Genomic DNA, 26,358 nt, shown 5'->3' with positions numbered 1-26,358 from the left:
TGATTTGATAATAAATCTGCAGACTGTTAAGTCATCAAGCACTTCAAGACTGTTTGAAATAATCTCTACGTTAATATAAAAGGAGTACCGCACACTTCTGCTCAGGAAGAAAATCACGGAAAATGTCAACTTTGATTTTAGATGTTGAATTTGTTGCAGTGAGATCTTCCTCATCGCACGATTCTATTTGGATTTAAACCATATTATCTATGGAGAGACCAAGATTAGGACAAGAACAGCACAGAGTTCAGCATGAAGCCAATCAGGAGCTCAAGTTTGTATTCTTTGTATTCCACTTTATCCTTCTCTTGCTGGAAGGACCTGCTTTTTGACTCTCCTTCTCTTCACTAGGAGCATGCTCCCTCTTGCTTTGGTAATGCTCTTTCTCAGTGGTTTTAGTCTTGTCCTTTGTATCTTGGCATCTCTCTGTAACAGCTGAGGAGGAAAGGTTTTTAGAGCTACATTCAGTGTCAGACTCGAGAGAGGAAGTATGCCGCAATTTCTCACCAGGCTCACAAGACTCTTTGCCGGACAAAACGGTTTCTTTTGAAATGAGGTCACGTTCTTTTGATCTTCTTGCTTTCTCCTTGTCTCCACAGTCATCACATTGGTACTGGGCGAGGTATTCATCGTTCCCAGGAGATTTCGGAGGGTCCACGACACTGCACAAAATAAAATCACATTTCTCACTTCTGCTGAAGGACGTGAATATTAAGAGTAAAACCTTCCAACGTCAAACAAACAAACAAAAACCTCCGGACTACAGGAACCCTCGCAAAGATATGCCATTTAGAAACCTCTCCTGTGATTAGGACACCTTCTTCACTCCCAGAGAAAGTGCTTTTTCCCCTCTTGCTTCTGAAGCCATTGCACTATAAAAGCAAACGCATCTGTCTCCCTCCACATGCTGCTCTGATTAAGAGCCAGAATATTCAAAGCCACTCGATTTGTTCTCCCCACATAGCCGAAAAAACACCAGTTGAAACAGTTTTCTACCTCTCTCCACGAATTTACATTCACATATCCTATGACTGCAAAAATAGAAGGCGGGGCTCAGGAGGAACAGCCAGTGCTGGAATTAAAAAAAAGCAACCTGTTTCTTCAGAGTCTTAAGCCTATGCTACTAGGAACAAAACAAAACAAAACAAAACAAGAGGAGAGGAGAACAACAGCGGGAAATTTACCTGTTCTCCAGGTGTTCAATTGCAAAGCCTCCTCTGGAGGATCAACAGTTGTGAATTCAGTGTGCTTAGGAGAAATCAGATCTACATCTGAACCGCAACTATTTCAGTAGTATCACGAACTTCTGTTACTCTGAAGAAGCAGTCAGCACCGTTTCTATGTTAGGAAAGAGCTGAACAGAGTCTGTTATTCACATCAAGTAGTCAGGCAGGTTTCTTCTTCTTCAGGCTGGGTTTCACTAGAACATTACTAGCCTGTAAGCCTCATGGCATCACCTTCCATCTTGACTGCTGAACCTCCTTGATCCCTACTATCTTTGCCAAGATACAGCTGTCCACATTTACTTTTCCTACTAGGCTGGACTGAATTTAAGAAGATCTTGCATCTAAGAAAGGGAACAAAAGCTGCTGCCCAGCAGCGTCTGGCTCAGGGAGGAGTGAGAAAGCTCTGTGCAGCCCCCAAGGTCTTGTGTGCCCCAAGCATCCTTGCTTGCAGGGCAGTAGAAGATGCAGAAAAGGCCTTACCTTAGTGGAAGCACTGCCCTGCAGGAGCTCCAACATCCCTCTCAGCAGCACACTGTAGCCCCCAAATGCCCCCGAAAGGGCACATTTCAGCTACTGGGAAGGAAATGAGCTCGCTCAAGGTGAGCTACCCGCTCAAGGCCCAGGTGTCTGTGAGGCAGTGTTGGCAAGGAGTCCTGTTGTGTGAGTCCATTCTTTGTGGGTGCTCCGTCCCCACAAGGCTTGCTTTTCAAGGCCCAGGAGAGTCTTGTGGGCACTGGCCTGGGGTCCCAGGCTGAGCCAGCTGCTGGCTGGCAATCAGGGAGGCTCGCTCGGTGTCTTGGCTTGGGTTTGCGTGGCCAGGCTGTGGGAGCGGGGGGCTGCAGGGGTGTCCTCTGTGAGGAGAATGCAGCAGCTGCCCCATGGGAGCTCAGGGCCGCTTCCGGGAGGCTCCTTCCAGGAGGGACCCACCAGCTGCTGCCTAGAACGCAGAGCAAAAGGATGATGTTTGCGCCTGGGGGAGAGCCCATCTAAGAAAGGGAACAAAAGCTGCTGCCCAGCAGCGTGTGGCTCAGGGAGGAGTGAGAAAGCTCTGTGCAGCCCCCAAGGTCCGTGCAGCAGGAGGCAGGAGGTGCTCCAGGCTCACAGCAGCAGTTCCCCTGCGGCCTGTGCAGGGAGAGGCCCCTGGTGGAGCAGGCTGTCCCCCTGCAGCCCATGGGTCCCCCATGGAGCAGATCTCCACGCTGCAGCCCCCCTGCGGGTGGAGGAGCCCCCGGTGGAGCAGGTGGCTGTGGCCTGGAGGAGGCCGCGGCCTGTGGAGAGCCCCCGCAGGAGCAGGCCCCGGGCTGGACTGGAACAGGCTGTGCTGAGCCTGCTTTGCCCGTGACGCTCCTTGTGGAGTGATCTCCCTGTCCTTCTGGCAGCCCTTGAGCCCTTGCCAGCCTCTTTTCTCCCCTTGGCGTTGGAGGAGGGGCAGGGAGAGAGCGCTTGTGCTGGAGCTCAGCTGCCCAGCTGAGGAAAACCACCACGGCTCTGTCTTGCCGCTGCTGCAGCACGCTGGTAGCAGCCAGCACCGTCTGTTCTTCGAGCCTCAGCAAGCCCACAGCATCTTCCCAGAAGGGATCCCTTTCCTTCACGCCTAACAGGCGCCGCCTCCAGAGGCTGAGGGCTTGTGCCCTGTTTGCAAGCGCTTTCTCAGTGCCCCCTTCCCCAGAGAAGGATCCCAGCTGCTTGGCTTCCCTGCCCTCTGCTGCCAGGCTCCCGCAGCTGCTATCCCAGCAGTGCAGCAGCCAGCTGACATTGTGCTCGCCTGGAGGATAGCTGCAATCTTGTCCCATGGCTCGCAGCTCGCCCAGGGATGGGGATCACCTGCTTCCTGCTGCTTTTCTATCTAATCTCCTTTCCAACAGCCTCCTGTGCCCTGGGATGGCCCTACCTTGGGGTAGGCTGCCTCGCCTTCCTCTTGCTCCTTCCCCTTCTTGGGAGGACTTTCTGCCCTTCCAAAACGAGATGACTTCTGCATGCATTCCTTCCCCTTGTGTGTATTGGTGCCTGAGACAGCAACGGGGTCGTCCCCGGAGCCAGCTGTAGGGCCTGTGCCAGGCTTGGAGGGGCTGCAGGGAACATGCCAGGGGCTGGAGGGGCCGCAGGGTGTGTGACAAGGCTTTGAGGGGCCTCAGGTCCTGCCGCAGTGGTTGAAGTCGATGCAGGGAACATCAGAGTTGTTGGAGGGGCTGCAGGTAAAATGCCAGGGCTTGCAGCAGCTGCAGGCTGCGTCACAGCTTTGCATCAGGTCAAGACGCATTTTCCTAGAACCATACATTTCCTCCTGAAGGGGCTGAAGAGCATGGAATGGTCTTCAAAATGCACAGAGCAGACCCCAGCAAATGTAGAGCTGCTGCTAGCAAGTAGGTAACTTTATTGTTCCTGTTGTTAATTTTGTTTCACAACAACAGATGCAAATATGTATCTTGAATGAGGGCAAAGGTGACCTTGGATCTGAAGCACACAGGCCTTCGCTAGTGTCCCCCCATCCGGAGTGAATCCAGAATGACTCGGAAGGAAAAATAAAGTCCAAACCAGTGCGTTGTGACAAAGAGAGTTTAATAGGGTAGAAAAGGAATAAAAACCAACAAAATAATAAATAATGACACTTATAGTTTATAATATATTAATATATAAAAATATTTAATACTATTAAATACTTATAATTTTATAATAATAAAACAATGCCATACCGTACAACACAGTCAATAAAGTGGATTTAATTAAATAAATAAGAAAACCAATAAATTAAATGAAAATTTAAAAATTTAAATTTAATACAAGTAAAACCCATTTTTCCCATTCCAATGAATTGCTATCCCCATCCTCACTTCCCATCCCACTGATCATTTGCTATCCCAAAGACCTCCCAGTTCTTATCCCCTTGGCATGCCAGTGCAAGAAGAGCTGCAGGCAGAGGCCTTGCTGAGTGACCACCTAAGGAGAGGAATTTAATCCAGAAGGCAGGAAAGAAGAGCAATGCCCCGAAAGAAGAAGCAAGTCTTGTCTCTCAGCCCTTTGGTGTCCCAAGCAGCAGTTGCCATGGCCAAGCTTTCCCAGCCCAGCTGCTGCCAGCATCTCCCCAGCTTGCCATTGCCACCTTCCTGGGTGAGGCGCGCGCGCATTTGCCATTGGCACTGTTGCCATCCCTGTGAGTGGCAAGACCATCCCCTAGCTCCAGCACGAGAGAGGGGAGAGGGCAAGCGAGAGGGGCAAGGGCTGAGGAGCGTGGCTGAAGCTGGAGCACGTGCTTCACGCGGCTGGCAGGCCCAGCGCTCTGGGCGCCGGCTCTATGGCAGTGTCCCCTGTTCATGCTGTGCTGCCTGGTGGTGCTGGCACCTCCCTTTCCTTGCCGCCAGCTGGGGGACGGGGGGCAGCGGGCACAGCGCTGGAGCCTGGCACTGTCGGCGGGGCGCTGGGCATGCTGCTGGGGCTGCTGGAGGTGGGCTGCGGCTGCACACAGGCCAGCTGGCATGCTGGCCCCAGCGCCTTGGCCCTGGCCCCCAGCGGCTGCAAAGTCTCGCTGGGGGTCTTTGTCCCCGGCTGCTGGCGCTGCAGCGTCTTGGCCCCGCTGGCCTGGGGACAGAGCCTGTCCTGGGGCCACACGGCACGGGGCTCCCCACTCGGAGTCTCCGGCAGCAGCCGCGCTCTGCGGGGAGGTGGCGCCGCTGCTCCTTGCCCCCCTGCAGCCCCCGGGCTTCGCGCTCTCTTGCTGGGTGCCGTGGTGCTGTTGATCGCCAGCTGCTGCCCGCTGCTGCCTGCTTCCCTGCTGCTGCCAGCCACCGTGCTGCTGCCACCCGTCTTCCCCTGGCACGGTCTCTTGCGGCCTTGGCCAGCCTGGCCCAGCAGCGTCTTCCTCTCCTTGCCGGGGGGGTTCTCTGTCGTCGGCCTCCTGTGCTGGCAGCTCTGCGCTGTCCCGGGGGTGCTGCTGGGCGCAGGGCGCTTGGCCCCCCGCTTGGTGCCGGTGGACGCAGGGGCAGGCGGGGGGCTCTTGAGGGGACCCAGGGGGCGTTTGGGCAGGGGTCTCCTATGGTCAGTGCGGCCCTTGGGGTTGGGGCGGGTCTTGAGGGAATGCTGGGGGGGTTGGGGCTGGGGTTTACTAAGGGCACTGGGGACCTTGGGGTTGGGGCGGGTCTTGAGGGAACGCTGGCGGGGTTGGGGCAGGGGTCTACTAAGGGCACTGAGGAGCTGGGTGTCAGGGAGGCTCCTGGGGGGACTCAGGGGTGGACTGGGTAGGGGGCTCCTAAGCGCACTGGGCAGGGGACTGGCTGCAGGGCTGAGCGGGGGGCTCACTGCTGGCACGACGGGGGACTGCAGCGACAGCCCACCCTCAAGCTTCTCGGGGCGCAGCCCAGGGGTTGAGGGGACCTCACCGAGGGCTCCTGTGGCTTCCAGTCCCTGCGTGCTCGGCTCCTCGATGTCCTCGCAGAGGTCGGGCAGCTGCGAGAGGAAGCGGCTGAGGGCAGGACTGCTGGGCAAATCGGGGAAGGCGTCCTGGGGCTCCACGGCATCGAGCCAGCTGAGCAGCTCCTCCATGCCGGGGATGGGGATGTCCAGGTCGGCCAGGAGCTCGTCCTGCATGTGCTGCAGCTGCTGGCTGTCCCCTGCCAGCTCTGGAAAGGCCTCGGCAAAGGCATCAGGGCCCAGCTCGGGCAGCTGCGGGGGCTCCTCAGGCACCTGCGGGGCTGTCGCCGCTGAGGACGAAGCAAGAAAATCCCCCAAGACGGGCGATGTCAGCTTTCCCATGGCCCCTGGGTGTGGGGCGCCCAGCAGCCGGCTGTGCCAGCCCCAAACTCACCGTCGGGCGTCGCCGTCTGGGTGCTGGCGGTCCTTGGAGCCTGGGCAGGCTTGGGGGCAGTGGGGCCGGGCAGCGGGGGCCCCTGGTCCTCGCTGAGCCCCATGGCGTGCAAGCAGGGCTCCGGCAGCTGCCCCCGGCTGCTGCTCAGGGTGCGGGGCGTGGGGAGCGCCTGCCCCCGCAGCGGAGGCCCCGGGACGAGGGGTGGCAGGGGGTTGCGCTGGGCGGGGGCCTGCAACAGGCAGGTGCCTGCGGGGTGCAGGAGCTCCCCATGGAGCACGGCCCTGGGCCCCAGCCCCAGCGCATGGTGGGGTACCAGTGTCCCCGTCACCATGGGCTGTCCCCACTGATGGACGGGGGCACAGGGAGGAGCGGTGTGGGGGAGCTGCCCCCCGGCGGGGAGCTGCACCAGCTGCAGCTGGTGCCCCATGGTTGGGAGCTGCACCAGCTGCAGGTTTTGCTCCACAGCGGGGAGCTGCACCAGCTGCAGGTTTTGCCCCACAGCGGGGAGCTGCACCAGCTGCAGCTGGTGCCCCACGGCGGGGAGCTGCCCCACAGCAGGGAGCTGCCCCCCGGCGGGGAGCTGCCCAAGCTGCAGGTGGTGCCCCTGGGCTGGGAGGTGCCCCCCAGGTGGCAGCTGCACCCCGGCGGGGAGCTGCAGCACCTGCCCCTGGACCCCCGGCACCACGTGCCAGACGGTGGCCTGGGGCAGCGCGGAGGGGAGGGTGGGTACCTGCGGGGGCTGCAAGGGCAGCACCGTCGCTCCGGGGAGGGAGGGCAGCAGCCAGGCAGCCACCGTTGGCGGCACGGCTGGGACGACGAAGGGGGAGTTTTGCGTCTGCGCAAGCCGCGGAAGCCGTCTGGGGAAACCCTCTGTGGGAAAAAGGCCGCTGGGCTGAGCTCTGGGGCGCTGGGCTCGCCAGCAGGGCCGCAGCCCCGGGAGGAGCGGGAGCCGGCTGCTGGACCTGCCATGGTGGCTGGAGAGTGGGGCGGTTGCTTGGGGAACCCGGGCAACGGGGGTTCCGTCCCAACGGCTCACCAGCCCCTCGCCGACATCTTGGGGAGGACTGCAGGCTTTGGACCCAAGCAGGCTGCCCAGCGCAAGACTTGGCCATGTTCATTAGAACATTACTAGCCTCTAAGCCTCATGGCATCACCTTCCATCTTGACTGCTGAACCTCCTTGCTCCCTACTATCTTCTTTGCCAAGATACAGCTGTCCGTCCACATTTACTTTTCCTACTTGGCTGGACTGAATTTAAGAAGGGAGCTTGCAACTCTTCCTCTTGTTTGCCACTTCATCATCAAACCAAATGAAAACCATTTGCCTTTAACCTCTTTATTTCAGGCCTTCTTTCCTAGTGGCCATTCAAAACTGGGAAAAAAATAGTCTACCAAGTGGGGTTTTTTTTTGATTTGATAATAAATCTGCAGACTGTTAAGTCATCAAGCACTTCAAGACTGTTTGAAATAATCTCGAGATTAATATAAAAGGAATTCCTCACACACGCTGCGGCCGCTTACCTTTAGTATAGTCGTTGGATGCGATGGAGCAGTATTTCTTGCTTTCGCCTGCACTGGAAGTCTTCCCTTCCTTGTAAGGTTGTTTACTGCTCTCACTTCTGCATTATTCACATGAAGAGCCATCTGGAGGATGGGATTCTTCCTTCTCTTCACTGATCAACCTAACAATATGATCCCCAGCCAGCTGGTTCTATCTAAATAATTTAAAAACTACCAGAAAAAAAAAAAAAAAAAAAAAAAAAAAAAAAGGAAGACATGAGAAGCACCCAGAAAAGAATTAGGATAAAAAATGCGGAGTATGCTGGAATCCTTGCTTACTTGGAATCCTTCTCTCCATGTTTATCCTTAGACTTCTTTTTCTTCCAGAACTTGTGATATTTTTGCATTTTTTTCACCACCTACAAGCTCCTTTTCTATCTTTCTGTCTTTCCTTTCTATTTCACTTTCACTACCTTCTGCACGGGTATATTTTCTTTTTCTGTTTCCTTCTGTTTCATTTTTCTGGCGACAGTTCTCCAAATGAGCTGACACAGGTGGAAGCGCATGTCTTTCACGAGAATGTCTTCTGGAATGTTGCTGAGGTACCGAGCAACGATGCAAGTCTGCTCGGGGTGTGCTAAAGCGACGTACATCTTCCTCTCTCAAGAGGGAACCGTGAGGCCATCCGCTTTTGTAATGATAATGCTTATGTGACCTGCTGTAGTAAGTTGCAGTCAATCTGTCAAAGGCTGAATCGCCGTGAGAGAACTTTCTCTCTCTACTGTCTCCTGTCGCATGAGGTGAATAGTAATCCTTGTAATAGCCACATCTTTCCCATCTCCGTGCTTCGTCTCGATAGTATCTTTCTCTGCACCAACTTCTTGCCCCTTTGGATCGGTAGTACCTATTGCTACCTTGTTCTGATCTTCCTCCGCTGCCAGATCTGTACTTTGAATATTTGACTGCTCTTCTGCCATTCTCAGGGTTGTTTCTTTCACGAGGGAAAGATCTGTACCTGCTTCCCTCCCAGTACTCCTGCTTGTGACTCTTTTGCTCAACAAATTCCACGCTCTGAGAACACCTCCTCTTGCTGGAAGGACCTGCTTTTTGACTCTCCTTCTCTTCACTAGGAGCATGTTCCCTCTTGCTTCGGTAATGCTTTTTCTCAGTGGTTTTAGTCTTGTCCTTTGTATCTTGGCGTCTATCTGCAATAGCTAAGGAGGAAAGATTGTTAGAGCTACATTCAGTGTCAGACTTGAGAGAGGAAGTTTGCCGCAATTTCTCACCAGGCTCAGAAGACTCTTTGCCGGACAAAACATTTTCTTTTGAAATGAGGTCACGTTCTTTTGATCTTCTTGCTTTCTCCTTGTCTCCACCGTCATCACATTGGTACTGGGCGAGGTATTCATCATTCCCAGGAGATTTCGGAGGTTCCGCAACACTGCATAAAATAAAAACCCATTTCTCACTTCTGCTGAAGGACGTGAATATTAAGAGTAAAACCTTCCAAAGGCAAACAAACAAACAAAAACCTCCGGACTACAGGAACCCTCGCAAAGATATGCCATTTAGAAACCTCTCCTGTGATTAAGACACCTTCTTCAGCTCCCAGAGAAAGTGCTTTTTCCCCTCTTGCTTCTGAAGCCATTGCACTAAAAAAGCAAACGCATCTGTCTCCTTCCACCTGCTGCTCTGAGAAAAAAGGCATAGGGGCGAGCGGGGAACAGCCAGTGTTTCTCCAGACAGTGGAGAAAAATGGAAAAACATTCTATAAAGGAACACAAGTTCTCCTTGAGGCACCAACCTGCATCAGAGTGATATGCTCAGTGCTGATCATTAGTTCTGTTCGTGACACTGGACACACAGTATGGAATTGTACTAATTTAAATCCTTCCATTAAATACTATTAGTAGACAGATAAAACTGTAACGAACTTCCATAAAGTCTTGTCTTAATCAGACTGTGCTCATTTTACCTCATTTCCTCTGACAAGCTGTTCAGCTGGCTGGCTCTGAAGGACTCCGTGATGACTTCTCGATTGACTGAAGGCATAGCTCCAGGCATCTGCAATTAAAACGCACAAGTCAGCAGACAAAAAAATACTATTTGTAGTAGTACTGAGGACTAGTCTTGTCAGAATGTCTCCATTAAATGGTAAGCAAGACCGCTGTCAGTTGTATGCATTATCTACACTTCAAAGATAACCCCAACTCACCCCCCAAAATCTACTTTATGAAACTTAGGAATTTTTATCTCAGCTGAGCTTAAGTTGACAAGTTCTAATGTAAGCTCAGGTCTGCAAATTCTAAGGGGATAATACCACAAAGCCTTACGATCACATGTGTGCTGTGTTTTCTCAGTATTTCACCTGAATTAGGAACACAATAAACACTCCCGAATACATCGTAGGTGAGAAATTCTCGATGGAGCAAATCTATGTTTCAAGCGATCCATTTGTTTTAGAAAAGAACATCTCAGAAGGTTTAACAGGTTCAACTCGGCAAGTGGAATCATCAAGTTTCAGTCCGTTTTCTTTAGATTCATTAACTAACCTAATAGCACCATTTAGTGAATCTGTTTTTGGCAGCTCATGCTGGGATCTTCCTTTGTCAGCATTCTGACAGGAAGAATCGGAATGCTGCAATGTACGGACTACCTTTCCAACCAAAATTCCATTAGAGGACATTGCATTGCATTTCAAATTCCTTTGAAATAAGCCCTTTGACTCCTCCTCAGATTTTCCTGAAGATTCTGCACCATAAGGGACTGTGTTATCAGAGCTGAGTTTAGGATTTTCATTCACTGTTGGCTCCACAAAAATTTCATCAGAAACTTTTTTGTTTGTTTGCATTTGCTTCATTTGCATTACCGAATTTGTAATTGTGGATGAAGGAACAGCCTGGTAGAGATCTTCATCCTCCACAGCACTGCTAAGACAGTCAGGCTGTGACACAGTCTGACGAGCAGGCAATTTATTGTGAATACTGATGGTGATCTTCTGTTTTCTTGACGTATCAGTCATTGAAGGCCTGGTAATTGCCTGGTTTTGAACACAGGCCATTGGTGGTGCTGAAGATGGCCTTTTTAGGGTGACACCAGTGGTCTTTGTGTCCTCTTTTATGGATCCATTTCCATTTAAACGGCTTGAATTCTGTATTTAAAAAGAAGAAATTGCAAGATGGATTAACGCAAACACTGCATGTAACATTTTGAAACACAAAACTCTCCTACTGAGTGTTTCTACAAATGGTCTTAACACCTGAAAAGAAAAACACACTGCCCTTTAAGGATAAATGCAAGTCCAATAAGCGTATTCAATTCCTGCTTTTGGTTTACTGCAGATTGGTATCAAATTAACATCATCTTTGAAAAACAGCCAAGCAACTTAACATTACCTGCTGCTATTCCCAAATATATTTATTTTCCCCTTTAAACATACCCTGAAAAGCCTGAAGTAATCATTCTGGTGCTCAGGAATAAGACATTTAGTTTTCCCTGTCTTAGCTAAAGTGACGAGGATAGGAAAAACAAGTCCTCTTTTAAATGATTTGAGGATTAGTACACTCTGCTTAAATAGTCAAAGAGCGTAGCTCTCTGTGCTTTAGAAAGCTGTCTTGGAGGTATAAAGTAATGGAGTCGCATGGCTGCACAATTTAGCAGTAACCACTGTTTGAATGACTCTGGCTGTAGCATGAGGGCTGTGAAGAAAGCTGCAGCGTGGGAAGGAAAACAAAACTAAGATGCCGAAAACCAAACAAAAAACCCCACACCAAACCCCAAACCCACTAGCAGTTTGGTGCCGTTATCTGCCCTCCCGCTTCCCTGAATTACCTTAATCATATGAGGAAGAAGTCGTGGTCCCAGAAATCCAGCCTGCTTACTATTAGCCCCCTGCTGACCAGGAGCGAATGAACAGGGATAAGATGGTGCTGGCAAGTAAAACGCACGTTCTCCAAGTGTCAAATCATAGCGCCTTCAGTAAAGAGCAGTGATCGTAGTTTAGTTTTTCTTTCAGCCTACTCTTGGATTAAATCCCATCCTATCATTTTAGAGGAACAGCTCATACGATATGGAAGCCTTCTCCACAGAAGGCTTCGCCAAGACTACAAACTGAAAAGTAGAGAACAGTCTTCCTACTAAGACTATCACTTGCAGAGCAATAATTCATTCTTACACCACAGATGACCTTCATTTCTCTCCTTCTCTAAAGTAGCCAGCTACAGATAACACATAGATAGCAATTTACACAAGTGCTGCAGTTTAAGGCCAAGCAACAAAAGATAATAAACGACACAGAGAATTTCAGGTTAGACAGAACTGAATTAGACAAATAATAATCTTCTCCCGGGATAGCAAGAAAAACACTTGCAAAACAGAAAAATATCAATAACAGGAAAGTAAATCTCTTCTGAACACATTTTAAGATTTGTTATTACCTGATATAAAAAAGTATGTAAGCTTGCTGACCAAGAACTCTTTTAATGTCAGTATGCACTACTTTAGCATCATTCATCTGATACCAAAGTCCATTACCAGCCTGCAAATAAAGACGATTTCTTTAGGTGAATTGCACGTTTTCCAGTTGAAATCACGGATAGGAACAAAATACACACATGTCAAATAAAAATATAATGAAATCTTTTTCCCTAGAAACAGTAGCTGCTAGTCATGCTTTAATTGGTTTGCCAGCACAACCTTTACCCTGTTAGAAATGCTGTTGACTTCTACCTTTACATAGCATATATAGTGTCCTGAGTGACAGCTGACACCGTGATGTACCAGCACCGCGTATAAGGCATAGAGCAGTGGTTCTCCCATTGACTGCGACATGTAGGCTCTCAGGTCCAAATACTCCGGATATTTCACCTCCTAAAGAGACATCAAGAAGATAGAAAAATTATCCCAGAGTACTTCATGGACTAGCCAGAGAAAAACACTTCCAAAAAACACAGACTAGAATTGATTTCTAGAATATATTTCTCGAATATATTTCTGATTCACTACAAATAAGTCTTCCCATAAACAACGGTTAAGACTAGAAGTTGCAGAGAACTGTTTCCTGATGAATCAGCCTTCTCAGAGGAAAGCATATGCTTCTTGTCAAGCGGGAACTTTATTGATATTAAGAGAAAGAATAAGCCATAGTCGTTAGTCTACAATTATTGTCTGAAAATATTAACAACTTTCAGCTTTGGGGGATGTCCCATTACACAATGATATAGTTGCATTACAGTGGTAAATATACCTTGTTGATCTTTCCACCTGTGAAATCTGCAAATCTTTTCAGTGATATTGTGAGAACCTTGGAAGAACGGTGTATGGTAAATCTCTTGGATGCAGGAACCATCTTTTTACACCTTAAAAACAAGCAGAGATAAGTGTTTGAAGGCATCTTCTTTTTTTGCCCCCAAAACAAACTCCTTTTAATGTCTCACGCATGCCTATGCTATTTGAATGATATTTACTTGCATAATAGGTTGGTCTTTTTTCTTTTCATAAACCCATGCACTGCATGTCAGGTTTGTTAATACAGAGAAGAAGGTCAATTTTCCCAACAACTCAGAGCATAGCGGGAACAGGAATCTCTCACAAAAGGGTATGACCAGGTTGGATGGCAAGGTACCATTTCTTGGTCTACAAAAGTGGCTATTTGAACTCCAATCCTGGAAACATTCTTTCAGCTTTCAAGGGAAATACAAATACTGAAAGCGGAACGAGAGAGCCTTGGTCCCCAGGGCTAGAAATTGCAAATAATCTCCAACATAGGTCGACTATCAACATCAAAAATACAACAGAAGCACATGGTCATTCTACAGGAGGGAGACATTTAACAGTAGGAAGTCTTCATGTACTGAGCTTGTCTGGAAAGACACTGAAACCATCTGCCATCCTTTGAAACAAAATAGTTCAGTTTGACACATTGCCCGCTCCAAGGTAGGACCTACGGTGTAAGCAGTGAAAATTAGCCACTAGCCCAGAGAACAACGGAAACTGGGCAGTTTACATCAAGAAAAGTACTGTCGAGAGCTAATAAATAGAAAGAACAAAAGTAGCTCTTTTTGAATTCTGATGGCAAAATACAAGCCAGAGAATTGCAAACCCATAGGGAATGCCTATGAACAAGACTTCCCCCCTCCAAGGAAACAAAAATCCAAGTCTTTTATAAACTTCCACAAAACTTGTAAGTAGATCCAAAGTTTAGAGGTAGTCCAACAGAGTCATGCAACATAGAAAACTGACATCTAGGATTAAGACCTAATTCGTCAAAATCTTACTCGCTACATTTATAGCAATTCTCTCCATCCAGCTCTTCAGGTTTCACAAAGAGTTCCAGAGCTCTGCTAACAGACGAAACCGCCTAGAGCAGCGAGAAAGAAAAGCGCAAAGTCACCGTAATTCAGAATTCCAGAGACATACTAGTAGTTTATAAGAGAATCTTACTAACATACTCAAGCGATCTACTAGGAGCACTGTGAAGAAGGAGGCAGAAAGAGCATGCTCAGCATTGACCTCACCTGGAAGGCATTTGACTTTGGAACAAATACTTTTCCAGTAGCCTAGACAGCATCTACAGTGTGCTTTGTCATCAATACTGGGGACAAATTCATCAGTCTAACAATTAGATGTATATTGAGGTAGAACAACAAAGAAGTATGACAGCATTATAATTTTTGCAGAAAGAGAATTCTTTCCCCTTAAACCCAATGCAAATGTGGAGACTATTTACATGGGTTCCACGGAAGGACAAAGTCCAATCCACTTCCTTAGCACCACCAAGCTCTTATGTTTTAACATTATATGTGGTTTGGCTTTTTAAGTTAAACAAGTTTAATTTAGAAAGTTATGCATGTACTTAAACATCATGAATTATATTTAGAAAACATCTTACCTTTATATCCAAAGTGATATCAAGAAATGCTTCATACGTATCCGAAACTGCTTTGCAATTCAAGCACTTCACTGGAAGCAAAATATAAATGCTTAACATTATGTGAAGGAGACTAACTGTCCAAATTCAAGTTGTTGACAGATACTACTTTAGACAAACTACAGACTGCTTTACTACCGACAAAAGACACAGATCAGTTCTAAGGACAGGAATATTTTTTCAAGTACCTCTCGATCTTAGAAATCCTCCAAATATTTGATGAATGATGGTGGTAGCTTGAGAAGATCTGTCCAATCTGGAAATAAATTATAATCAGACCTCAGAAGATTTAAGGCACAGAGTTAACTCTTCAAAGAGTTTGATGAAAACCAAGGATGATGTAGACTTGCGTTGCTGATAGTAAATAAGGCACTAAAAGGTGCTAGAGATCATTTTTGAGAGTAAATAAAGGACTAGAAGGTGCTAGAGAATGTATGAAAGTGAACTTGTTTATGCTTACTCGGTGCTTCCGTTCAAGCACGCTTCCTGCATAGCATCAACAGTATAGCGCAAGAACTCGTGTGCGTCTTCTTGACTGCCAAAACGGAAATGTTGTCCTATTCCTAAATAAGAAGATGATAGTATTGACCTCATTTAAAAATGAAATCATTCTTGTATTTCTAAAATCTCTCTTCATTGGAGTGTTAAAACCACTTAGACACATCAAATAATTATTTGAAGATTACAAGCTATCGAAAAGAAACACATCTGAAGCCACTTACGACTGAGATTACTGATAACATGCGTAGGCTCGATGGCATCAACAGTGCAACGCAGGGCCTGGTTAATGTGAGTCTCCATCGTGCACATCATGCAAAAATCTTGTTCACGACCTGAAGAGTGAAAGAGCAAAGCATCCCAGTCCAGCGAAATATCCAGAACTACAAACATCTAAGTACAATTTAAACTATAGATACAATATCCACTCTCCTTGCTACATTCTATTCTCCCAAGATGCCAATGTCCCAACAGTCTTGTAACATTTCATTTCACACAACTTGACAGAAGAAAAATATCCACTAAGCCTGTATTCAAATGCATTTTGTGATGAGAAATCTAAAAGACTACTGCAAAGTCGCAGTTGTAAAGGCTGACAGGAATGTGAACTCCACAGGCTGCAAACTGTATTACTCTCTAAAATTACTACTAAATGCATTACTGTCCAATGCACTTCATTATTCCCATGAAGCAATAAATGATCCTTTAATAAACAAACAAACAAACAAATAACTAACTAAATAAATAAAACATGGTGCATTAATTGCACTCCATATGCTATTCGGAGCCCACTGCTAATACAGTGCTCAAAGCCAGCTGCTACAGGTAAAATCAGGCAAATAAGCTTATCTCACAGAATCACTGCTGTTCTTTCACCTTCAGAGCTATCCAACAGATTCAAAATACTGTTAGAAAGTACTCACATGACTGGCTGTGCTCAAGAGAAAGCATGTAATTGGCAAGTGGGGGTGTGTAGGTCAAACACTGTAGAGTAGCATTAAGAAAACATGTGTTGCCAAGATTGTACAGGCCAACTCCAACACTTTGTGTTTCTCGCCAATCCATACAAATCTTCTCAGGTGGAAAAAGAATGCTCTGTGGCGGAGCAATTCCATCATTAACGACTGCAAGAAAGTTAAATTTAAAAAGAGATCTTGTTTGTTTGTTTCGAAGAAAGGTATTTAAAAAAATACTATTCTGCAGGAGCACCTAGAGGAGCTAGCTACAATCCAAACCAGAAAAACTTATTGCAGACAGCTTTAATACCACCAAATTCAAATTGGCTGGTCAACACAATGTTTTGGGGGAAAAAAAAAAAAAAAAACAAAAACAACTTTAGTCAACCATTTTAGTTTTTCTAAGGCAAGGCTAACTGCCATTCTGTTTGTAGCACCTAATGCCAAGTTCCTCTCCATCTATAATCTTTAACCTGATTAACTCAACTACTGTTTTTTTCCTTATTATAACTTAAACCACAAACTTAGACTTGAAATTATACGGTAAAAACGTAAAAACTAGGAACTAGGAATGACGGTACCCCTACAGATACCAGATTTTTTCCTGAGCAATGTTATCCTTCAAAAAACCTGTGAAAAATGGAAGCTGTGAATAGCAACAATCAAACACTTTTCTCTGCAAAACAGAAAAGACATGGAGGAATCTGTGCATTACAAAAAGCTCCCCATATTTCTCTGTTGACTGTAAATATATCAAAATTAATTTCTGTAACATCAGTCACTTCAGTTGCCTTAGGGGATTCGCTTTTCAAGTCTTTGTTCACAGTAGTCCCCTTCTCTATCAGTGCAACAAGTAAGAACTGCATTTTCTACTTTTGCTTTGAAGACAATGGAGGCAGGATAAAACGCACACTTACTTAGATCTCTTGGGGCAAAAGCCTTAGATTTTTCAGATGATCTACAGTAAATAGCACCTCCACGTCCTTGGGCCACAGAGACTTGGCTTGAATCTTCTGCAGGCACTATCCGGCCCCAGTTGGCGGTGCGTGACATCAGTATTTTAGGACTTGGTTTCTTGGATTTGCCAGACCGCCTTGAAGAGGGCTTTTTAGGCTTTGAAGATTTGGGCTTCTTAGCTACGGTCATTGTTCACATCTGCGACAGAGACAGAAGTTCTGGTTGACGTAAGACTATCAAGAAGCACTCCAAGAAGAAAAGAGTAACAGAAGTCCTGTCACTTAATCTCAAAGAAACAGCCTTAAGAACTAAATCGCTGGTATGAATGATTTAAAAAGAATCCCCAAACTAAACACACAAAGTGAAAATTTCCATCTAAACTCTGTCAGTATTACTTTTCGCTTCTGCAGAACTAGTGGCTGATGCCATTTCTTTCCCTTCCGTAGGATTTTAATCCATTACAACTCTGGAGTCTTTTTAATATAAAAATGTAGAAGACATTCTCTGAGGGGAATCAGTTATTTATTGATTTCCGGAGTTGCGCAATTATCTGTTAATTAGTACCTATGATCTAATAGATAATTGTTGCAATTATCTATTGCTGGCATTAGTAACGGAACACTATTACTTCACTGCCTGCGTTTTTCTGTTTCGTCTGCACAAAGGTACCCAGAACTCACTGCTACTTTTCTTCTGTCTTTCCAGGGCTCGCCCTCTACCTCACTGTCTACTGCACCAGTCATGAGGGGTTTGTTGTGATTCTATAATGAGCCTAGCTTTTAAATACACCTTTTCTGGGCGTCACTTGGTGATAGCAAGTTAATTTGTGAGGGCTCCTCAGTATACATCATGCGGTCGCTTTTTCCAGGTGAAAAAGCGGAGCTGTAAGTGGCAGTACACTAAAGCCCTGGCATGCTGAGATCCAAGAGGAGAGATGTTTGGCCCTCCTTTTCACTCCTGGGAACCATATACCTCAAAACCCACAGAGGATGGGCTATATCTCAGAGAAATCTTGGGAAAGGAGAGCATGAAGAGCATGTTTGCAAATTCATTTCTCCCTGGGCTTCTTCTGCTTCTCCAAGAAAGACGAGTTTGAATATAACTTTGGCAGCAGTACTTCTGGTGTTTTACTCCTACCACATTTAAAACTCCTACGACAAACTGAAAAGTTAGACTAAAAAGCAGCTCTTTCCGTTCTCCTTTCTAAAGTTGCACGCTTTCCTCATGCAAAACAACAGGGGAATGTAAGCTAGAAACGGAAATGCTGAATGTAAAACAAAACAAAACAAACCTCAGCCCTCCAGGACAAAAGCCAATAACTGCTACAAAGTCCTTTTTAAAATGCTGATTAGGTTTCAAGGTGATACCGCTTTAAATAAGCGTAGTTGTGTGTCCATAGGCAGAAGCTGAATAATGACAGGATGAACTTCTATACTTCATGTTTTGTTACTGTCTTACTGTAGCACACAGGGACTTGTTACCTTTAGGGAAACCACTAACCTCATGGAGGGTTTAAAACATAAGCTAGTTTGTTATACCAAAATGACGGAGAGAACAAAGCATAAAGTGCTTTCAGATTTCTAGCACGCCTTGATTGCTGTCCATTAAACTTCAGACACGTTAAACAAAACACAGTAAATAAGAAAACTCCTAGTCCCACAGCTGGCAAATTGTGTGCAGAGGTTGTAATTAGAACTTTTTTGCCTTGACGTTTTACATTTAAAATTGATTTTAAATCCATTCTATACACACTTTCCATTCCTGAAAAAACAATACGCAAACCTGACAAATGCATTTACATGAGAAATGAAGTCGTCCTTGTCCGATTGGAAGACTAAGGTGACAGCTCCTGGGCTCAGGGATAAGCTCCGATCTTCACCAGTGACAGCTCCTTTTTTAGGATTGAAAGGGAAAATGTTTCAGCAACACATTGGAAACATACTTAAGGGACAAGAACAAAATCAAGACTGCAGTGAGAAGGACAATGGAAAAACAATACTGGGGGGAAAGGAAAGGGAAGGGAAGGGAAGGGAAGGGAAGGGAAGGGAAGGGAAGGGAAGGGAAGGGAAGGGAAGGGAAGGGAAGGGAAGGGAAGGGAAGGGAAGGGAAGGGAAGGGAAGGGAAGGGAAGGGAAGGGAAGGGAAGGGAAGGGAAGGGAAGGGAAGGGAAGGGAAGGGAAGGGAAGGGAAGGGAAGGGAAGGGAAGGGAAGGGAAGGGAAGGGAAGGGAAGGGAAGGGAAGGGAAGGGAAGGGAAGGGGGGGGAAGGGGGGGGAAGGGGGGAAGGGGGGAAGGGGGGAAGGGGGGAAGGGGGGAAGGAAAAAAGAAAAAAAGAAAAAAAGAAAAAAAGAAAAAAGAAAAAAAGAAAAAAAGAAAAAAAAAGAAGAAAACAAGAAAAGAAAAGGGAAGGGAAGGGAAGCAAAGCGAAGCGAAGAGAAGCGAAGACCTTGATCTTTATACTGACCAATGAGATAAGCCTTACACATTTTTAAGTTTATTTTTGACAACTGATTGAGGTGTTACCAGGTATTAAGTACGATTCAAGAGCAAATATTAACACTAGAAAGAAGAAATCCGATCCACCACCACTGTTTCAAAATACATCCATTTCTCATTTGGAGATGACGTCTCTCTGGCAAGGTAGTAGAAAAACTGTAAATACCGATAGAGCTTCCTCTCCCGATGTTCCATATACATACCGATGCTGTTCCTACACCTACGCTCTGAGCATAAATTTATGTTGACATGAGTGACAAGAGAGGGTGTTACTCCTCTCTTTGTTTGCCTTGAGAGACACACCTCTTGTCCATTGAAAAGTAAATTCAAGATTCCAGATCACTTAAGACAGTTGCTATCCCCCCATTCAGAGTTCTGCAGCAGCACTCTTCAGATGTGTTTAGCAGTCTCTTTAGAAAATGTTATCACTTAGGACCTGCTTCTCAGTAGGTCCACGTTTGGCCTCCGCTTAGCAGAGAGTCAATCCCAGCTTAAGCTTTCGTACAAGAGCCCCTTCACGAAACGGAGTTGAACCCTGACATAACTGAGTTGAACCTTTAACCTTGAAGCTTCCTTAAAGAAGAAAGCAGCACCCAGGCCAGGAAATAGAAATTAATCGTCACTTTACCCTGAAACGCAGTGGGCTATTCTGTGCTGGCAGGATTGCTGCCGGGCTGGCCGACGAGGCGGCGGGCAGCTCCCCGGGGCCACAGGGCCTGGCACAGGGAGCCGCCGGGGGTCTCCAAGGTCCGGGAACAGCGGCAACAGCGGCAACAGCAGGGACAGAGGGGACAGCAGCGACAGCAGCAGCCACCTCAGCCGGGGCCGTCTCCACAACCGCCACAACGGCCTCGGAACGCCGCCGAACTCGGAGCTCCAGCGTGACGCCTTGTGAACCTGGCCGCGCTGCTCATGGCTAAAACCAGAGCGTTTCCTCCGGCGTGTGTTTACTGTCGGTGCCGGATCGGCCCTCACCCCGAGCTCTCCCTGCCGGGAGGGCTTTGGGGTTGGGGTTTCCCTCCCGCCGCCGCCGCGGGCAGGCCCCGCGCGCAAGGGGTCCGCGCTGGGGAGCAGCATCTCACCCACGGCGAGAGACCGAGGGCACGACATGAAAAAGCCCCGACACGAAAAAGCCACGACATGCGGCCGAGGCGGCGGGGAGACGGCTCTGAGGGAGCTGCCACTTCGCCCCGCCGTCCTCCCCTCCCGGGCCGCCCCGCCGAGCCCCGTACGCCTCAGGCGCTGCGCTGAGGGGGTGGCTGGCTACTGAGACAGCTGCCCAGGGCACTGCTCATGGCACCGAGCCTGACGGAGGTCAACAAGTGTTGAACAATGCTCTCAGACATCGGGTCTCACTTTGGGGTGGTCCTGTGTGGAGCCACGAGTTGGACTTGGTGATTATTGGGAGTCCTTTCCACCTTGGGATGTTCTCTGATTCTAGGTCAGCAATCCAGTAGCTGATGAGAAGTGTGGAGTCATTCAAAGGGAAGAGAGAGCACAACACTTCTCGTTTGCAGAAGCGGCTATTTGGTAACCAAACCGATGATTCCTTTGCTTCTAGAGCAACTAACAGCAGGGATCCGCTTTACAATAGAGGGAAAAGAGTCGTTGGTATGTCATGTGAAGTAAGCTTCAAATCCCAGAGGATGATTTTGTTGGAACTTTATTCAGCTGAAAACACAGAAGCCTTGCTTCTGCTTGTGTTAGTTACAGCTCCAGTTTACTTTGGTTGGGAGGGAAGGCATTCCAGGCTAATGTGCTGTACCTGTTCCTTCAGCTCATTGTCCATAAACAGAGGAGCAAACGAAATCAGTTTAATCTCCATTAAATGCAGCAGACAAAGCGGAGTAGAGGGCGATCTAGCACTTAATTTTTCCTGTAAGCAGGAAACCCAGAACTCAACAACACTTTTCAAATCTTGTCCTGCAGTAAATGACCAGCTGAGTGAAGCTTGCATTTAGAGGATGTGCTCCTACAGTAGACGGAAATAGTTTTTCCTCTTCACAAGTGCAACTGAGTGGTGGACTGGCAGCTACGTGGTTAACTAGTTGTGCCAAAGGGGTTGTGTTGAATGCACAGAAAAATATGCAGGTCCCAACAGTAAAGGGTTGTCTGTAGGCATGACACTGAGTACAGATGTTGTCTGCAGGTTCGTGCAGAGTGCACCGCGCCAATAAGCACCCAGAGTCAGAATGCACACGAAGGTCTTTTAATTATATAATTACTTATATATAATTACTTATTATATAATTATATAATTATATATAATTATATATAATTATAATATATATATATATATATATATTATATATATATAATATATATAATATATATATATATATATAATATATATAATTATATATAATTAATTATATAATTACTTAACAAGGCCAAGTGCCGGGTCCTGCACCTGGGGCGCAATAACCCCAAGCAGAGCTACAGGCTGGGAGAGGAATGGTTGGAAAGCTGCCAGGCAGAGAAGGACCTGGGAGTGATGGTGGACAGTCGGCTGAATATGAGCCAGCAGTGTGCTCAGGTGGCCAAGAAGGCCAACGGCATCCTGGCTTGTATTAGGAACAGCGTGACCAGCAGGGCTAGGGAGGTGATCGTCCCCCTGTACTCAGCTCTGGTGAGGCCGCACCTCGAGTACTGTGTTCAGTTTTGGGCCCCTCGCTACAAGAAGGACATCGAGGTGCTTGAGCGGGTGCAGAGAAGGGCGACGAAGCTGGTGAGGGGCCTGGAGAACAAGTCCTACGAGGAGCGGCTGAGGGAGCTGGGCTTGTTCAGCCTGGAGAAGAGGAGGCTCAGGGGTGACCTTATTGCTCTTTACAGATACCTTAAAGGAGGCTGTAGAGAGGTGGGGGTTGGCCTGTTCTCCCACGTGCCTGGTGACAGGACGAGGGGGAATGGGCTTAAGTTGAGCCAGGGGAGTTTTAGGTTAGATGTTAGGAAGAACTTCTTTACAGAAAGGGTTGTGAGGCATTGGAACAGGCTGCCCAGGGAAGTGGTGGAGTCACCATCCCTGGAAGTCTTCAAAAGACGCTTAGATGTAGAGCTTAGGGATATGGTTTAGTGGAGGGCTGTTAGCGTTAGGTTGGAGGTTGGACTCGATGACCTTGAGGTCTCTTCCAACCTAGAAAATTCTGTGAAATTATAGAACTCTGCAGAGTCAGGTACTTGGCCATCTTTCGCAAAGCAAGCACACCTCTGACTCGAATCACCGTCATTTATACACAGGAAACTTGTGAAAACTCTCTCTTTGGCTCCTTTGGATTGGTTATTACAGCTCACCTAACTTATCTCCACTGAGCTTGTGCATTACAGAGGAATACCGGGGGGGAGGGGGAACAGGAGAGGGGGGACACACACCGAATCCCACATTAGCATAGATTAGCATTTTGACAGGTGTGATTTTTAATGTGCTAATGACCCTTAATGAGAAAAAGGTTACTGTAGGTCAGTCTGGAGCTGGTGTTCTCCTTCCTGTTTTTTCCCTTTTAGCCCTTCTCTTCCTTGCTTCTGCTAGCTCAAGGCTACCTGTCTCTCTCCTTCTTTATTTTCTCAGCTAAAAGACTGCACAAGCTACAGGCCTCCCTATTTGCTTCAACATTTCCTTGTTTTTTTTTTTTTTTTTTTTTTTTTTTTTTTTTTTCCCAGCTCTGGGACGACACAGGTGTGGTTTGATATTTGCCAGTATAGCTAAAACTCACGCCAGTCTGCTCACGCACAATAAGTAGTAAGATTTAAGGACTGGTTTCATCGGCTTCTTCCATACTAACATCCTTCTTATGTTTTAGATATGCTGTAGTTAAATCAACACTAAGTTACTACTTGTGGAGTAATCGCCTTAAGCGACTAGGCATCATAAGCACACCTCCATCCCAAAAGCTACCCGCCTCCAAGGTGCAACCACCCCTCACTGAGCATGCCCTCGGAATTTCTCAGAGCCTGTACCTTTAAACGCAAGTGAGATCATTTCTACCAAGCACAACCAAGATATGCATGACTAGAGTCACTCAAGCTCCACCTTAAAGATAGAAAATAATACCAATTGCTTTAAGAGAAAGGGGATGTTAGGGAAGATACTATCAGGAAGGATTCCTTCTGACATCACTCGACAGGCTGAGCCTCTCACTCCCCCACCCCCACTCCATTGGGACGCCGTGGGGTAAGATCTGAACGCTTGCTTATACCAGGCGTCTCTGTGGAATCTTAGAAATCTCTAGAGTTTTGATGCTTTTTAATGTCTTAATACCTAGGCTGTGTACCTGTGCATTTCATGCATGCTAGCTTGCTTTTGCAGACAGTGAATTTATCACTGACAATCCAAAGAACCTGTGTACCTGTCGCCGTAACAAATTGCACTTAATTGCATTCTTCCTAGCTGTGAGAGTTCTCCTTGAATGCGACTAGAGCGAGGCCGTACTGCGTTGTTGGTGAATCCGTGACCGTGATAGTTCAGCACCATGAATCCGACGGGACCCATGACGGTCAATCGGCTACACCCCTTAACGCGACACTACTAGACGAAGAAGATGACAGGGCTTGCATGCACTGCATTAGGCTTTGCATGTGAAAACACCCCCAAATAATTTCACGTACATTTAACGTTTTTAAAGCTACAGCCCTACATAGTTAAGGCATCAGCATTCATTCCTTTGCTTGATAGCAAAGTATGAACATACAGAAGAGTTAAATATTTTCTTTGCATTCTTAAAGGCGATTTTTCAGACTTGGGCTTCAGTTGTTGGAGTTGAAGAGATCAGTAGACATCCTTACTTTTACGTTAAGACCAAAATCTTTATCTAAGATTGTGTTATCGAACGCAACTAAACTCCCACCCCCACATGGTTTTTTTGTAACTTCGCAATGATCTTGCTGCAGTCCCACTCTGATGGTCTTTCAGTAACATGCAAACTGCCGTGGCAGATTCTGTTACAGTGCTTTTCTATTGACAGTGTGCCTAACACTCAAGGTAAAGCCCCTCATTTCGCAGTGGGGACATAAAGTGTTTCTTTGGACCCTGCTGCTTCTGTTAGTACTCATTTTTTCACAAACTTCTTGAACCTGAGCCGTGCCTACTGAGCCAACGAATGCTTTGATGACACAGTATTTTGTCAAAGCAGTTTTGCTTCTTGGAGCTACAGAAGCAGCTCTGGCTACGTGATAGCGAATTGTGCTGCATTGGCAAAACCAGACTTAGCTACAGACTTACAACACTTGCTAACTCGATCTATTTCAAATCTCATTTTAACTTTAAACGACAATCAGTTTTGTGGCTCCTGTCTTACTAATTTGCCTTGTTTTGCACGGAAGGGCAGCCTGTGAATGTTTTGCTTTATTGCATGCTTCAAAAAAAGGCTGAGGAAGAGACTGGAGGAACCTTTTCTATTCTATGGACTTTCCCCCGAGAGTGTGGAATTGCAGGCTACTTGGATGAATGTTCCAATGTGAGTAAGGGAGCAGACCTCAGCCAAAGGAGGTGGAATCCTTGCTTAATAGTATCAGTGTGGGGACATCTTTGCTTAACGGGAGCCATTTAAACTCTTCATAGAAACAAAATAAGCTGGACATCTTATGCTTGGAAAGCAGTATGGTTACACAGCGGCTAACATAATGACTTGAGTCTTCTGCTCTGCAACTTCAGGTTTTGTTTTCAAGCAGTGCATACATCAGTTTAAGCTTTGGACAAGGAGATTTGCAATGCAAATAGTGATAAACCAGAATCAGCAGCGCTGACGAGTGTAATGGTGAAATGCAGCAAATCAAGTATTCCTGGAGAAATGTGAGATTACAAAACTAGCAAGCCATGAAGCACTTTTGTTGTTGTTATTGTTTTTTAAATCAATTCTTATATGCTGAAATAGCACCTTCAAGAAAATCTGTTTATCTAGCCAGGTAACGGTGTCTCCCTGTAAACAGGAAGGAAATGCCAGGAGCAGCCATACCTCTTTGCTGTCAAAATAAAGAGCAAGTCGAGGCCAACATCATGCCATAGTGCAAAGGCTTGCGAAGAAAGATCATTCTAAGAGGTCTGCAAGAAAAGATGATTTACTTTGTCATAAGTTTGTCAAATAGAATGGACGAGTTAGTAGTCGAGTACCGACTGTGTCCGACTCTACAGCTGCGGCGCAGCTCCAAGTCCCTGTTTTCTCCATGGACTCGTCTCACAGTTTTTGCACCAGCTCTACTCCTCAATGTTCTGGTGACTGAAACGCAGAAACAAAGTCTTTTGAAACAGTGAAGATGGGATTCTCCTTATTTCACCGTTGCTCTTGTAAAATGGAAACAGACAGACAAAAAAGGCACCCTGAAGTGGATTGAGTTTTCTTTACATTTCAGATCAGAAGTTGGTGTCACAACCACTGCATTCCACTTCTTTATCGCTCTGCACGTTTAAACTGTCTACTTAAAACTGGGACCTGTAGGGAAATTTTTAAAGAGACTGAAAGCTAGCCAGACAAAAACAAACGTGCAACTTTTGTTCCATGCAGGAGGGAAATCTACTCCACTTATTTCTGTCTTGGAAAAGTGAGAACAATCAACACCTTTCTCTAAGGTGTTTTCACTCCATTCATGTCAAACTGTATCTAACAGTGCTCAAAACAAACACTAGGACATTGCAAGCCTCTTCCTAAGAGGTGTATGTTTGATTACTCTGTTTATGCATGCAGCACTTCCATTTCCTGCATTAGGATCTAACAGCTCAAGGAGGGAAGAATCGTTTCAAGAGAAACACCCAAACACCACATAACTCAAACTCGTGCTTTTTAGAAAAAAGCCTGCCCATTGTTTGCCATACAGCACCCTTTGGCACAGGTTGGTTGCTTGCACTGTCATTAAAAGAGCCAAGAGGACAAGGGGAAGGGAAGAGCTACACCACTGTGCTGCTAGGATCACAGCTAAGGTTTACTTTTGTGCTTGCCAGCTATAAAACTAAGTTTGAACTTATCAAGTATCGATTTACTTTGCACAATTAGAACAGTTTGCTTTGTGCCTACCA

General features: G+C 46.7%; 1 long non-coding RNA gene across 1 annotated transcript; it reads right to left on the bottom strand.

The window, feature by feature from the left end:
* Positions 1-14,639: 14,639 nt before the first annotated feature.
* LOC311428374 lies at positions 14,640-15,926 on the bottom strand. The gene is made up of 4 exons (XR_014687670.1): positions 15,873-15,926; positions 15,174-15,284; positions 14,912-15,014; positions 14,640-14,707 (listed from the first exon to the last, which is right to left on the bottom strand). It is a non-coding gene; the product is annotated as an uncharacterized lncRNA (long non-coding RNA).
* Positions 15,927-26,358: the final 10,432 nt, after the last annotated feature.

Source organism: Aythya ferina (assembly GCF_964211825.1).
Source record: "Aythya ferina genome assembly, contig: HAP1_SCAFFOLD_149, whole genome shotgun sequence".
Lineage (NCBI taxonomy): Eukaryota > Metazoa > Chordata > Aves > Anseriformes > Anatidae > Aythya > Aythya ferina.
This window is presented reverse-complemented; position numbering and strand designations above follow the sequence as displayed.